We start from the raw sequence: 16,553 nt of genomic DNA on the forward strand, positions 1-16,553 counted from the left end.
AGAGTAAAGTGCAAGGTACCATTGATGTAAATTAATACAAGAGTTGTGCAGTCATGCCTAGATCACATAGAGGTCAGAGCTCCAGATTGCTCATTTCTTTCATGTACGATATTACAAAGGTTGGCCGACCACTATTCTGCAGCATGCCGTCTTGCTTTACCGAGCGCGCCTGGAACCCCTAATACGGTAACGGCTTCTGGTCAACGCAAATGCCTTATCCCTATTGTCAATCAAATGAAGCTTGATAATCCTATCGCTTCATTTCATTGGGCTTCGTAAACTAACGAAATTTCAGCAGGCCAAGTCTATGAAAAATTTTGTACGCAGCCGAAAAAATTGACGCTGGCTTAGCTCTGACTAAACCTGGAGTGACGCGATATCTAGACCTGGTCGAGCCGAACTTGCTCCGCTGAATTGAAAAGTCAGTCTTTCGCCGCTCCGCTTCGAAAGGCGTTCCTTCAGCTTCGTCCCACTTGATACGACGCATGCGCACACCTGTGGGAGCCCGGTTTCGTCGGCACACTGCGCCGCCGGCAGCAGCAGCTGCTGTGCACACGTGGCTGGTGACGTGAGCAGCCACGTGACGAACCACATGATCAGCCACGATGGCGTGCCGCCGGCAGCAGTTCCTCACCACGTGACCGACCACGTGTCAGCGTGGCGGCGCAGCCACGGCGTGGCGGTGCAGCCGCAGGGTGGCGCGCCGCCACAGGGTGGCGGCGCCGCCACGCTGAAGGCTCGAAACGCTACCGGAATGTCGCTATCGCTACGAAAATTTGAATTACAATGCACTCGGTTGGTAAATAAAGCAGTGCGAAAGGGGCACTTCTGCAAGAGGCCGGAAATTGTTAATGCAATTTCTTATGGAGATAATTTGCGGAAACGGTGCAAAAGAAGTCCGAGAAACTGATCTGCGTTCAGAGTACAAGTCAACAAGAAACATGGTTGTCGCCCTTAATCGCGGCGCCAAGCGCCGCTACTTTTGTTACAGATTCCAGAAATCTTCAAATAATGTGAGCAAAACTTGGTCGTTGGTATATTATCTCAGAGGTATGAATTCTTATATATGCTCGGTTTTCGATTCTTTTCGTCAGCCTCCGCCAACAGTAGAAGATGATTTCAACCTGCACTTTGGTGGAACTCCAACTACTAGCTCTAGTTCATTAATTCAATCCGTACCTATGTCCGCTTTTCTTCCTAGGATCTTTAAATGTGAACTGGAAGCGACTCTTTTCAGCTTCCGCCTAACAAGCCTACTGGATATAATGGAATACCTTTATATATCCTTAGCAGGAACTTTATTGCTCTGTCAGATATCCTCCTTTCCATACTGAATGGTTTTTTGGAGGGTGACGAAATTCCTGAACGCCTGAAAACTGCAGTTGTTCTGTCCGACCTGTAATTGACCAGGTCATGGAAAAGATTCTTCTTTGCGCTATGTCTTCTTTACTTAACAATATTTCTGTCCTGAATGAACGCCAGTTTGGCCTTTTCTCTGGACGTGGTACTCGTGCCCTTCTTGAGGAATTTTCGGATGAACTTTTTCAGCGTTTGATAAAACTTTTTTCACGTGTGCTCTCTTCTTAGATGCAGTGAAAGCATTTGAATCCCTGAACCATCAAATCTTGCTATGCAAGCTGTATTTTTCAGATTTCTGTGGGCCTTTTTACTACGTTTACGAAAACTACCTCAGAAATGGTTATCAAGTGGTCGCTACCGGAGATAAGGGTGTTTTCAGTTGTAAATTTCCGCTGAATGCGGGTTTACCTCAGGGGTCAATTTTATCTCCATAGTTTTTAAAGATTTTTGTGATGGACTACCCTTTGGTTATTTCCAAATGGTAGGTGTTCCAATATGGTGATGACACAGCGTTACTGGTGAAGCATCTATCCTACAAAATGACCTCTGGTTTGTTTCAAAATGACATTTACAATGCAATGCGCTGGTTTGCTGACAATGAAGTTGCTGTCAACGCCCAGAAAACACAGCTCGTCTGTTTTCGTCCTCCACTAAAGACAACGATATGTGGAAAGTGCGAGGTACTTAGGAGTGTCTTGCGACAGCAGCATAACCTGGCATCACCATTCATCTAATGCTTGTTCTAAATTGAGGTCAGTGGCATGGTTGTTGTTAAATATCAAAAGTTTTGTGCCTTTATCTGCAAAAACAAGAATTGTAAATGCTTTGGCGTACAGTGTGTTAAGATACAGTATTACCATCTTTGCTTTTTGCTCGTATAATTGGATAGGCAGGATCTACAGCATTTTAAAGAATATTCTTAAATACGTTGCTTATAACACACCCATTTTGTCAGCTGAGAATATCTTCACTGAACTTGGGCTCCCAAAATTCTAATCCGTATTCATATATACAGTTGTCTTTAAGCGCTATTGCTACAGTGATCTTAAACAGGAAACTACCCCGACGAGGCAACAAAACCGTCACATTGTTCCTACGCCAAACACGAGGTATGGTTCGGCCTGGCGTTGCGCTTATATTCCGGTTAGTCTCAGCAAACTGCCGGAAGAAATCTTCACGTCTAGCTCTTGAGGCAAGCTGAGAGAATTATTGAAGAATTAATGGTAGGGTTGGTTTTAGAATTAGTGCAATCTGTTTCGCCTTGTTTGATTTTGTGCCTTTATGCTCTTTTCAGTTTTGTTTTGAATCGGCTTACTCATTTTTAGTGTGCCCTTTTTCTTGTTTATTATTGTTTGTTTTCTTCGTGTATGTATGCATGATTCATGCTTTTCAGTCACTATGTTTTTTTTCAAGCACGGTCCTACAAGCCATCTCAAGGCTTATAGGACGGCCTGTCTCGCATGTATTGGTATTGGCGGTGACAAACCAAAATTATTATTATTTTTTTTATAATATTGTAATAGCTTTATTACTAATATTAAACCTGTAAACCATTGCTTAGCCACTATGCTCTCTTCTTTTTACGAAAAACCTGATTTTATTTCATTTAAAACAGAATTTGAATACAACTGGGTTCATTATTCACGGCTGTGACGTTAACGTCCCAAGCTTGTGTAAATACTGGGAAGAGGTAAGGTTTGTATCTGAATCTGCAGCTGGTTATGTTGACGTGTTTGTAATAACTGAATTCAATATTTCTCAGGCGGGCCTTGATACATTCGCTTTGCACTGATTTTCTGCCAATTCTATAATACAAAGCGGACGCCGTGGAGGCGGTATTTTTGTTTTTCTGAACTGTGCTGTTTTTTTTTGGTATATGCATCTTTTGAGCATGCTGGGTTTTTAAGGTTCAAAGTCTGCAAAGAGTCGTTTTTTGTGCATATGTTATCTCTTTATCGACCGCCCTCCTGAAGCCTTTCAATGTTTCTTATTGAGCTTGAAGAAACTTTGCTCCGTTTGAGTGCCATGGACCCATTCTGTTTGACTGGTGACCTTAATATCAACATTTTATGCCCTAGGAAAGTATCTGTGATTCCCTATCGAAGTTGTCCGCGTATTGTCCAGAATGTGCAATAGGAGATCCTAGCGGTGGTGAACATTGCGAAGGACAGGGACAAAGAGACAAGAGAGACACAACAGGAGAGGCGCTGACTGGCAACTGAAAGTTTACTAGGTGAAAAGGTGCTGAAGAAACATACAAAATACTTTTTTCCCCAATCCCGTGCGTTATGCACTCACACACGCGCACACACGAAAACGCATACCGACACATGGAAATGACAACTCAAGTGATATTCCAACGCAGATACCTTATTTCCTTCTCATGCAAAAAAGTAGAAGGCTTACTCACACATCCATCGTCTATCTTCGCGATGTGAAAGGCTTCCAGAATTTCACGAGACACATTATTGCGGTGCTTGAAAACAATACGGGTGTCGTGCATTCTTAGTGAGCAGTCACTCTTCCCTTTAGATCCTCGACAATACTCTACTTGTTTCGACCCATAGCCATTTTCTATGCACCTGTCATGTTCTTGTAATCCACCAGCTAGTTTGGCTTACGTACACCCTGCTGCAAGACAACGACATTATGTACACAACGCCACGCCTGCACTCGACAAACTTGTGTTTGTGCCGCACACCGCAACCAGATTATATAGTGTCCTCATCTTGCACTTTTCTTCTTACCATCGAGCAAACATGCTTTAAAATTTTTGGGCACTAAAAGGAACCCTAATATCATATCTAGAGCCAACGTTGTCTAGCCCATGCGCGAACTTAAGTACTTAAGGAACAGCAGCAAATTTCTTTCCCCGAGAAACTTACTCCCCTTGCTGACTGTCAACGTTCTGCTTCTTACATTTCCATAGCAAGGAATGACGCAGAGAAAGTAGGAGCACACCAGAGAAAAAAACCAGCATGGTGGAGAAGATATGCTTGCATGATAAAACTGTTCCTCATTTCATGTCCGCATAACCTCCAAAGAATAGCGCCCAGACAGTACGTTGCTCTTGCTCTCATCACCAATTTGGAATGACTGAACTCAAAATTTGATGTCCCCTTAACCTAGGATTGTAGCGCCAGCAGACATGAATATCCAGGAACAGCACACTGACATCGAAGTACTGGAGCGCACCAGCCTCAGGAAATTTTTAATTGCGAGTCAGCGCCAGTCCTGTTGTGTCTCATTTGTCCGTCCTCCGCTCTGTACACCGTTGTTAGCATGTCAAACCACCTCGCCCAGCTTGCCATTTTTACTGGAGACCCTACTAGAGCGGAATTAGTTAATAACCGACTAGCGCAGTCATGCCTAGATCGCATAACGATCAGAGCTCCTCATTGCTCGTTTCAGTCATGTACGATTTTACACAGTTTGGTCGACCACTATTTCGTAGCATGCCGTCCTGCTTTACAGAACGCATCTGGAACCCATAATATGATAGTTGCTTATGGTCAGCGCAAATACCTTGTTCATATTGTCGATCAATCCAAGGTTCATAATCTTATTCTTTTCAATGGGCATCGCTAACTAAGAAAATTTCAGCTGGCAAAGTCTACAAAATGCCACTTCTGGATTAGGCCAGAAATTCTTGATGGAATTTCGTAGAGAGATAATTTCTGGAAACGGCGCATAAGAAGTGTGAGAAACCTAGCTCTGCGTTTAGAATACAAGTCAGGAAAAAAACATTTTTTCGCCCTCTTGCGCCGAGCCAAGCGAGGTTAGTTTTTGATAAATCCAGCAATCATCAAATAATGTGACCAAAACTTGGTATCATAAATTATCTCATGGGCGTGAATTCTAGTAAGTGTTCTGCTTTCCATTCTTTTCGTAAGCCTCCGCCAGCAGTAGAAGATGCTTTCAACAGGCGCTATGTAAAAGCCTTGCAAACGGTTGTTACTCCAACTACTTGTTCTAGTTCGTTATGCAATCCATACCTGCGTCAGCTTTCCTTCCTATGATCTTCATATGTGAAATGGAAGGAATTCGTTTCAGTTTGCGGCCAAACAATACTACTAGTTTGGATGGAATACCATTACACATCTTTAGCAGGACGTTCAATGCTCTGTCAGGTATTCTCCTTTGCTTACTGAATGGCTTTTTGGAGGGTGACGAAATTCCTGAACGCCTGAAAACTGCAGTAGTTTTACCACTGCAAAAAGTCAGGACATAAAGATAAGATTGAAAACTATCGGCCAAGTCCTTTCTTACATGTAATAACCTAGGTCCTGTAATTTTTTTTTCTGCACTGTGTCTTTTTTTAATATTGGATTGGAGCAAACTTTATTTGTGCCTGCAGTTGGGCACTCGCGCACCCGGACGAGGGCCTACGTCGCCTACGAGGTTGCCATTGCCATTACTCGGCGCGGGTCTCCGATCGCCGTTGCCGGCTCGCTGGGTCCCTTCCTTTCCAGCGCCCCGAGGACCTGTTGGACGGCCCATAGCTGTTGGTCTTGGTCGTTGCTCTTCGCGGCGGCCTCCAGCCGCGGCGGGATTGTTCTTGATGTTGCTTCCTTTGGATTTTTGATGAAGTCCCAGAAGATGTGCGTGTGATCTGCCGTCTCCCTCCGGCAGACTCTACACGTATCGGTCGGGTAGGTCTCGGGGTACATGCGATGCATTAGTCACGGGCTTGGTAGCGATCCGGTCTGGAGCTGTCTCAGTAGTACCTCGTCCGCTCGACTCAGCCTCGGGTGCGGGGGGTGGGAGAGTACTGAGAGCAAGGCTGTAGGACTTCGTGATTTCGTTGTAGCCCGTCATGCGGTCCTTGGCTCCGAACCACGTCGGACGGTGTGTTGCCGGGGCGCGCTTGCTTAGCGCTCGCGCCGCTGCGTGTGCCGTCTCATTGTGGTTCTCACTGCGTTCCGACGCGTCGCCCGCGTGCGCCGGAAACCATTTGATTCTTACTCTTCTGTCTTGCAGTTTGGTCGCTCGTAGTACGCGCTCGGCCTCCCTGCAGACTTGGCCTTTGGCGAAGTTTCGCGCCGCCTGTCTCGAGTCACTCAGCATCGTGTAACAGTCTGCGTCGGCGATGGCCAGGGCGATGGCCACCTCCTCTGCTTGTTCCGCTCCGGCGCTTCTCACGCTCACTGCCGTCCTCGTGGCGCCGATCGACTCCCCTATGACGACCGCTGCGAAGGCGTTTCGTTGGTATTCGGCCGCCTTCACGTACCGCGCGTGCTCGTCGTTGGCGTGCAGGTCGATGAGAGCCTTGGCCCTCGCCGCTCGTCTTCCCTTGTTAAACTCGGGGTTCATGTTTTTGGGTATGGGGTTGATTCTGGTTTGGCGTCGGACCTCTTCAGGGACGGGTAGCTTCATCTCCGCCACGTGCGAGTGTCCTATTCCCAGGTCGTCCAGTATCTTCCCCCCGGCTTTGGTCGTGGACAGCCGCTCCAGTTGAGAGGACCGATGCGCTTCGGCTATTTCTTCGAGCATGTTGTGCATCCCAAGTTGTAAGAGGCGGGTCGTGCTCGTGGACTCGAACAGGCCCAGCGCTATCTTGTACGCTCTTCTGATGATTAAATTGGTTTTGTTGCGTTCGTGTTGCAGCCATCTGTGGTAGGCTGCAACGTACGCGACGTGGCTGATGATGAAGGATTGGACGAGCCTGATTAGGCTCTCCTCTCTCATGCCAGCCTTCCGGGAAGTGACTCTTTTGAGGAGTCGCATAGCGTTGGCCGCTTTTGCCGTGAGACGGGCGATGGTTTCGCCGTTTCTCCCATGCTTTTCGATGACCATGCCTAGGATCCTGATTTTGCTGACCTCGGGGATGACGTTGCCGGATTTTGTTACGATTCTGATTTTTTCGCATTCGCGTTGTCTGGTCTTGCCTCTGCCATTGTTGGTAGGTGGGAGTATGAGGAGCTCTGATTTGCTCGGCGAACATCTCAGTCCGGTTCCTTCCAGCTGGTCTTCTATCGCGTCGACGGCGGCTTGCAGCGCGCCCTCGATGTGATCACCGCTGCCGCCGGTCACCCACAGTGTGATATCGTCCGCGTAGATGGTGTGCCTGACGTCTTCGATGTCCGCGAGCTTCTCGGCCACTCCGATCATTACCAGGTTGAACAGCATCGGCGAAATGACCGATCCCTGCGGTGTTCGGTGCTCCCGAGCTTCTTCTCTTGCGTTTGTAGGTCGCCTGCTCGTAGTTCGGCGGTCCTGTCCGTGAGGAAGTCCTTGATGTATTTGTAGGATCTTTCGCCCTCGTTGAGCTTAGAGACTTGGGTCATTATCGCCGAGTGTTTCACATTATCGAAGGCGCTTTTTAGGTCGAGCCTCAGTATTGCCTTGTTGTCGCGGGCGCTGCCGCCATCGTCTATGATTTGGTATTTGAGCTGCAGCATCGCGTCCTGCGTGCTTAGGTGCTGTCTGAAGCCGATCACCGTGGCCGGGTACAGCCCTTCTCATTCCAGGTAGTCTTACCACCTGTTGAGCAGGACGTGCTCCAGCACCTTGCCTACGCAGGACATGAGTGAGATGGGCCGGAGGTTGTCCGTGTCCGGTGGCTTCCCCGGCTTGGGTATCAGGATAGCCTTGGCTGTCTTCCACTGTTTTGGTAGTGCGGCCGCTCTCCAGCACTTGTTGAAGTATTTTGCGAGGTTCTCAATCGAGCCGTCGTCGAGGTTCTTGAGCGCCTTGTTCGTGACGAGGTCCGGGCCAGCTGCCGACCGGTTGTTGAGGTCGTGCAGGGCCGCGCGGACCTCCTCGACGTCGATGTCACGATCGAGCTTCGCGTTGGGTAGGCCGCCGTACGGCGCGTATTGTTCGGTGGGTGTAATGGGCAGGTATTTGTCATTGATGCGCCTGGTGACTTCGTCGGCGCCGTGTACCGAGACCGCCCGATGTATGAGCTTGGCGAGTCTGTCCCTTTGGTGCTACTTGGTCTTGGTTTCGTCGAGCAGGTGCCGCAGCAGGTTCCACGTCTTCCTGCTGTGCATCTGCCCGTCTGCCGCGTTGCACATCTCGATCCACTGTGCGTGCATAGCACGCGGCAGTGCTCCTCGATCGCTCGGTTGACCTCCGCCACCTTCTTTCTGAGTCTATGGTTGAGCAGGTGTTTCTTCCAGCGACTGAGTATCGACTGCTTGGCTTCGATGAGATGCGCTTGCCGGCTGTCTACTTTATCAATCGCCGCGTCCGTTCCTCTACGGCTGTCTCCTGGGTATCCATGGTTGTGTCGTCGGTCTTGCTCGTGCTTGGCGTGGGTCTCTGTAGAGGCTCGTTGTTGCATAGCAGCAACTTACGGATCTCGGCGATTTCTCTCGTGAGGCTGTTGATGGTCGTTCGCAACGCCGCGTTCTATTGTCTTAAGGTCTCGTTGGCTTGTCGCACCTTCTTTATATCGTCTTTCTTCGTGGCTTCGGTGATTTTCTGCACGTTCCTTATATTGTTCCCTTTAGCTGCGTCGACTCAGCTGACTCGCTCACGTGATGGTGACCTTTTCCTACTGAGGCTTTTCTTGCAGCAGCTGCTGTCTCTGGATTTTGGCGCGCGGTTCTCTGATGGAGTCCTTGATTTTCCCGCAGCTGGCGGCTTGTCGAGTGGCGGGAAATTGCTCTCCGACAGCAGCTGGCGTTCGGTCTGTCGGCGCTCCTATTGTCGCTTGAGCACTATCGCTCAACTTATTTTTTCTTAATAAGTTTTCTGCCCTGAATGATACCCAGTTTGGCTTTGTCTCTGGGCGGGGTACTGTTGCCCTTCTGGAGGAATTCTCGGAAGAACTATCTTCAGTGTTTGCTCAGAATCTTTTCACGTGTGCTCACTCTTTAAATGTAGCGAAAGCATTTGACTCCCTCAGCCATCGAATCTTGTTAAGGAAGCTGTATTTGTTAGGATTCTGAGGGCCATTTTACCAGACTCTCGTAAACTACCTCAGAAATCGTAATCAAGTGATCACCACCGATGATTAGGACGTTTTCAGCTGTAAGTTGCCGCAGGATTCGGGTGTACTTCAAGGGTCAATCTTACCTTCTTTGTTGTTTAATTTTTGGTCAGTGACTCCCCTATGGGCATTTCGAAATGTTTGCTGTTGCAATAGTCTGATGACACAGCGTTAGTGGCAAAGTATCTTTCCTACAAAATTGGCTCTGTTTTGTTGCAAAATGACATTTACAATGCAATTTGCCTGTTTGGTGACAATCGAATTGCTGTCAACGCGCAAAGAGCATAGCCTGTCTGTTTTCTTTCTGATCTAAAGGCAACTGTTAGCATTCCTATTTGCTTAAATATTGTCACAAAGTGGTGACTGCAATCCGGGGAGCAGAACGCCAGCGGAAATGGCGTCTAAACAAAACTTTTATTTGAGCTGACTTGCGCCCACAATTAACTGAGTAACTCGGCGGCGGCGTAGCATCAAGCGTGCTCGGCGATCGTCGAACAGAATGCCCGCCGCTGTCGGCCGTGCTCAATTTAACGCTGACAGCGAACTTTGTAGATACGGCGTTCTAAGGTACTACAACATTCTGGAACAACCGCCTGTTCGCGAACAATCGAGATAAATTTGGTCTCTTCTTGCATAGCAAAAAAAGTGATAAAGGTGTGCCCGACAGCTGTGAAGAATGAACAAACACTCCACAGATTCGCGACAATATTTTAAACTGTGTTTCTTGTATATGTTTAGGTATTGTATATGTGGAATTTACTAAATATCTAGGAGTGTTTCTCGACAGTAGCTTAAGCTGGCATCACCACGTATCTAATGTTTGCTCTAAATTGAGGTCAGTGGCATGGTTGTTGCTAAATTTCAAAATATTTCTGCATTTATCTGTAAAAAACACGAGTGTACATGTTTCGGTGTGCACTGTGTTAATATATGGTATTACTCTCTTTGGATTTTGCTCGGATTGTTGGATATGCCGGATCTTCAGCATTTTAAAGAACATTCTTGAAAATTCTTCAAAATCTTGCTTATAACACACTCATTTGTCCCCTGAAAATATCTTCCGTGAATCAGGGCTCCCAAACTTCAAATCGCTGTTCATTCATACATTTGTTCTTAAGCATTATTGGTTCAGTGAATTTAAAAAGGAAGCTATCCCGAAGACACAACTTAGAAAACATAAGTTACATTGTGCCTTGATCAAACACGAGGTATGTTGCGGTCAGGCGTTGCGCGTATGTTCTGGTTACTCTTATAAAACTGCCGAATGAAACATTTAAGCCCAGTTCTATAGGTAAGTTGAGAGAATTATTGAAGAATGAATGGTAAAGTTGGATTTAAGATTAGAGCAATCTGTTTTGGCCTGTTGGATCTTGCGCCGTCATGTTCTTTTGAGTTTTTTTTAATTGACTCACTAATCTTTAGTGTGCTCTTCTCATTTTTATTGTTTTTGTTTTCTTTGCCTATATCGTTTGGTTTGGTTTATTGGTTCATTGGGGTTTTAAGTCCGAAAGCGACTTAGGCTATGAGGGACGCTGTACGTAGTGAAGGGCTCCGGAAATTTCGACCACCTGGGGTACATTAACGTGCGCTGACATCACACAGTACACGGGCCTCTAGAATTTTGCCTCCATCGAAATTCGACCGCCGCGGCCGGAAACGAACCCGCGTCTTTCGGGCCAGCAGCCGAGTGCCATAGCCACTGAGCCACCACGGCGGCCTGAAAATAGTTAGGATTCATGCTTTTCCGTCAATATGTATTTTTGTTAGGCACGGTTCTACAAGCCATCAAAATGCTTAGACCTGCATGTCTCCCCTGGATTGCTATTGACGGTGACAAGATAAATTATTATTATTATTATTATTATTATTATTATTATTATTATTATTATTATTATTATTATTATTATTATTATTATTATTATTATTATTATCATTATTATTATTATTATTATTATTATTATTACTCAATTCCTTAGGAAGGTCACGGCACCTGCTGCTGTCCATTCTTTTGTTTCTCGCAGTAACAATTCGCACTATTTCTCGCTTTCGGTTTCTCTGTTCGTAATTAAATTGAACGAAAAGTCAGGCGTCTCAAGATGCAGCTGCCATTTAAATGGTATACAAATATTGCAAGAATATGCCACGTTGCGGAGTTGCCGTGCTTGAAACCTGTGGAATGAACAAAAAACCTCTCACATGAACTCCATGAACTATTTCACATTCGAGCTGATGCTAAGTGCGAATTTTCAATTCTTTGCCTACTTCCCCTCCTCGTACCGCTTTTTGTATTTATTCTATTTTATCACAGTACCACAATTTCTTTGGCGCTTGATAAACTCGACGCCAGGAAAAGCCGTTTATATCAAACAGGCTAGAAAATAAGCTTGCGTTAAATCCGCGCTTTGATTTCCAAAAGTGACACGGGTGCATTGTTCCGACCCAATTTGTTTGGCTATTCTCCGTCGGTGCGATATGGCAGGAGTGGTTGCTGGTGAGTCATTTTTCCACACGTGTAAGTACCGGCTTTGTTCAGCAAGCTACAGTTCGCGGCTAAACCTTCAGAAGATGCAGTGTCACTTTGGATGGTGCACTCTTTAAATATTCAAGGTTCATCATTAAATTTATGTGTTCTTTTTGCACCAGTGTAAGTCCGAACCAGTTTACTTTTTTTTATTTGAACAGAAGTGCGTCGAAAACCATGGCAGTTTCTTTTCGCACACATTCATTACACTTTTTCTGCTGAACCATGAAGCATGGTGGCGCCACAAAAAATCCAGTCGATCACAGCCTGTGTCTAATTACGATAAGTCTGTTCTATGCCTTGGATTAAGCCTCTTTACAGACACACGCACTTGGCTGTAGTGTTGCGCTGAGGAGAAAACATTCTTTGCTGAAAACGGCAGAAACAATTTTAATGAACATGAAAATTGGGCTTGGCAAACTTTGTCACGTTTGGGTGGACATTTCAAAGGCGTCGTGAGGGAAGAGAAGAAGGTGGCAATGAAAGCTTAAACACAAAAGAAGGGGCGTAGAGGAGAGCTCCTGATTATTTAATCCCTTAGTGTTCTAACTGTGCCTTGATATTATGCATCAGAAGGTCATTTTATGCATGTATCTTATATTTTGCCTACAATGAAGCACGACCGGCGCAGAGTTTCAATTAGACAAAATGAATAAGAAACTTATGTATTGGACGGACGCCTTACAGCCGCTGTGTGTGTGACGGGGTGGGGTGCTAGAAGTTGTAAGTAGATTGGCACGTTGGCAGCCTTACAGTGCACGGACACCTGGACCATAGCTTGAAGAAAAAGGTGAACGAAGGGGAAAAGGGGCAGAGATTCTGTTTAAATGCATTGCCAATTAGTCCAAAATTTTTGTTTTAAAAAAATGACCGCTTCACAAACGCTTGTTCTCTGGGAGCCACTAACATAATTGTGTCTAGTTAATTTTTCTTGGAATAAAAACAGTCTGCACAAAGTGCACACAAGCTGGTAATGTAAGGACATTGAAAAGAGCCTCTTAATTATGAAGTAACATCAAAAAAGGTGTTTCAAACTGAGGACGGGGAAACCAGATGCTTTCCGTGCAAACAAACAATCCGCTGACGAACGTATTGCTTTCTCTGAATCAATAAAGGGAATTAAAAGAATCCCATAAGCCAAATAGCCACAGTCTGCAGGCATTGACGGTTGATAGTCCCTGTTGTTAGCCACAGCTGTGCCCTCTGGCGATGCAATCTCGGCCACAGCGCTTTTCGAAAGCAACGCCACTTAGAAGACGCTGTCAAAGTTGATAATATGCCAGCGGAGAAAAACGTCTGCCACGTGTAATTGACAGCACAGCTAAACACAGGTAGCCTTCTCATCCATGAAATTTGTTGTCGTCAGCTCAGCTTGCCTTAGCGATCAAACACAATGCCCATAAATGAAAATCTGTGCTGTAGTCGGAGGAAACCGCGCCGTGAGGCAATTGTCAGGGAATAAAATTAATTTCACTTTCCAGAGTTTACGTTATTCTTATGCATAAGTGTCAGCTATGGCTCTAACGCACCCCTTGTAGCGCTGAGGCAGAAGCTTCTTCAACGTCATGAAAGCTCCTACTTTTAAGAAGCTATTGCAACACTATGATTTTGTACTATCTAAAGGGGAAATTAATAGGTAATGACAACGAGTATTGCGTGGATGGACCGTCTAATCAGATTTGACAATTAAGATCAGCATTACACTCGCAAGCAGCGCTTTCTTCGATTTGATTTCGTTAATTATGGGCAGTAGAGAAACATGGGCTACTCAAATACAGCTCCCAAGTGGTGCCAGTTTGAAAGTAATTTTCACTGATTATGTGCAGGCCGGGAACAAATCAACTTGAGATATTCTTTCGAATTCATGAATAAACCTTTCAGCTTCATCACGACCGCCTGCGCCCAGAAGCATGAAATTCCTTCGAATGGCATTTTTTTTTACAAATGTTAGGAATAATGGAATCCTTTTTCACGTTTGACAAATGGCGCATTCCACATTTGTCGTATGTCTTGCCTATGCTAGAACTTCATATGCTCCTCTTTTCCTAGTGCTCCGCTTCCAACAGGTGGCATTTTGTTGTCCTTGGAGAGCGATATGGGTGGATCGAATACCGTTGACCGCCAATTTTCTAAGTATTAATCACGGATATATAGACTGGTTAGGTGCCTAGTGCAAAATGGACGATGTATTCTCACATGCATTAGAAATTGATTGAACTACCGTTTGAACACCAATACTATGAAGACTTAAGATTTGGGCTTCTGAGATCATACTAGCTGCTCAAATTAGAGAAAAGCAGCTGATATTTAAGCGTATTCTGGTTGAAATACTGATTACATGTTCAGTCTAATGATAATTGGCGCCAAATTTCTACAGCGGTAAATACTTCGTTTTATCATCTGCCAGCTAAAATAGGGAAAGGAAAATACTAACAGAAAGCGTCAACCTATAAAGCTAATAGGCCTCGTAGAATGGCCAGTAACAAATCATTGCCAGTAACAAACGGCTCGTTTACAAGCCCTACAGAGTCAGTGGCCGATGGAGGAGAGAAAAATAAGGCTAAAGCATTTGCTCAAACCGACGAGCGGATACTTTTGATGCTTGATTTACGGCTCTCTGTTTGAAACACTACTGCCGCTGTTCTGACGAAAAAATTATGCGCGGCATTCCGGTAAGAAATGGCTGGCGCCCAATCTCTCGGAGAATAAAATGCTTAGGAGCAGTATGACGAATCGACGTTTATTTTAGCTGCTAAACTTCGTCGTGCAAGAACGACTGCGCACGCTATGTTCTCTCTCAGGCTCTCACTCACAATGTGAGCAATAACTAGGGTTCTCTCCAATGGCCACTTTAATTTCTGATTTCATTCGCTGTCGCTTGAAAATTGTTCGCTGTCCGTTCCGCACAAGTTCCGCTCTTCTTTTTTTTCCTAATTTTTTTCCTCAATTGAATGCAGTGAGCCTGTTCGTGCGGATTACAGGAAACCCACTAGCGTCCAAGCTGAAATTCTGTAGCAAAACGGTGTACTTTATTGGAATATTTGTAAACATTATGCCGGAAAAAGCTTCTCTTCGCCTCAAATACCCCAATTTTAAAACTAGTGTCCGACTTCCGTTGACACTACCGGCTTATTTAGGGACTGGACTGGCCAATGGGCCTATATTTTCTCCGCAAATCTTTCTCCTTCCGTTCTTTCCACCGCTTCAGTGATATACCATACAAAGTTTTAGACATAAATTTCCTCCCGTACAAAGAATATAAACCAGACGCTTGTTTAGGCATACAGTAATTTTCATATTCTTCAAGAACAAGGCTCGCAGAGGGCAGACACGCATAACAGCGAAGCATAGCCACCCGAAATCATTTGTTCAATTAGCTCGAATAGCTTCTATTTTTCTCGTGTTATATACCAAAGTAAGTGCGTGTGTTCTTGAAACTTAATTCACTGCGTTTAAATACATACGGCTAAAAGGCAACTGTTTTATGGATGCCCGCGTATGCATACTACGTCCTCGCGAACGATATTTATTGCCACAAACTTGCCCCAGAAACGCCGAGTGCACCCTTCTCTACTATGTACCTGAAATTATAATTGGACATTCCAAAGAGAGGTTCGCATTGCAGACGATTACAGCAGTGAAGTCGTCACTGTTTATTTGTGTATATAAAAAATTTTCTTTTTGTTTCTTTCCTCGGTTTTCTGATGCTACTTATTTCCGTGCCTACACGACTAGTAGCTATTTCGGTCCCTCTGTTGTGCCGCTATATGCACGGCACTGTCAGTCAAGCCAACCTCTACATTCGGCAGGCACGAAGATGTATCTGTCAGAAACTACAATAAAAGGTATTAAATTAATTTCAATTTTTCGACCTAATTTGCTGTATACTTGGGTCTACAAGTTTTCTTAGCACACAGCTCGTCGCGTAAGTGATGGCCTGCAGTGACTGCTGAGCACTATTTCCTTGTTTCTTCTCCGTTTGGATGTTAATCGTAGCAGCCAAACGCTTAGCCGTGGCCAGGGGGCCAGCCCAAGCACAAAGCTTCAGATGACGGCGATATTGACAAACTCCACCACAGAGGATACAGGGCAGCTGCCTCTTGTTAGGCCGAGTGGCAGCGCCGGCCACATTGATGCTAGGAGTGGGCTGTATTGTCGCCATAATTAATAAATCCTCCTTTGTCATGGGCACGTAGCAAATCCTGTCCCACTCGGTCAATCTGTCAAAAGCAGCAAAGATTACCGAGGTGTTCGATGTCTTGAGCCAGCAGCGGATTAGCGAATCCCAATCTGCTTGTCTTCCGGCCGTCGTCTCACGCTGGGTGGTGTCCATTTCCACTTTGGGATGGCGGCACACCCGTGCAGCAGTGATTGCGCCGTCGATGCCTGTATGAACGAACTATTTAAGCAGTGGTCTGTGTAGGTACTTCTTTGAGTGCGATAAGAACTGGTGTATCTGGATGTGTGCCTTCTATGGCGCTGTACCTCGATCAGGCTTGCGCCTTCCCGTTCTTCTTAGAGGTACGTTTATGAGTGCACTCTCTCCTGGTCGGCTGATCCGGCGTTATGTGACGGTGACCTACGCTTCTTACCAGAGCCGAGGTGCAGCGCTACCGCCCACTCCGGCTTGAACTCCACATCTGCGTATATTTGTCGATCATCCTGGCGACTGGAAGTGAACAATATATTAAGCGGTCCAGGACAAGGCCTTCCAAAGTAAGACATGCTCCCAAA

At 45.7% G+C, this 16,553-nt stretch overlaps 1 pseudogene; it reads right to left on the reverse strand.

Annotated features, from left to right (window-relative positions):
* Positions 1-5,753: 5,753 nt before the first annotated feature.
* Positions 5,754-7,760, reverse strand: LOC144095540 (uncharacterized; annotated as a pseudogene).
* Positions 7,761-16,553: the final 8,793 nt, after the last annotated feature.

The sequence above is a fragment of the Amblyomma americanum genome, chromosome 6 (genome assembly GCF_052857255.1).
Source record: "Amblyomma americanum isolate KBUSLIRL-KWMA chromosome 6, ASM5285725v1, whole genome shotgun sequence".
NCBI classification, from domain to species: Eukaryota; Metazoa; Arthropoda; class Arachnida; order Ixodida; family Ixodidae; genus Amblyomma; species Amblyomma americanum.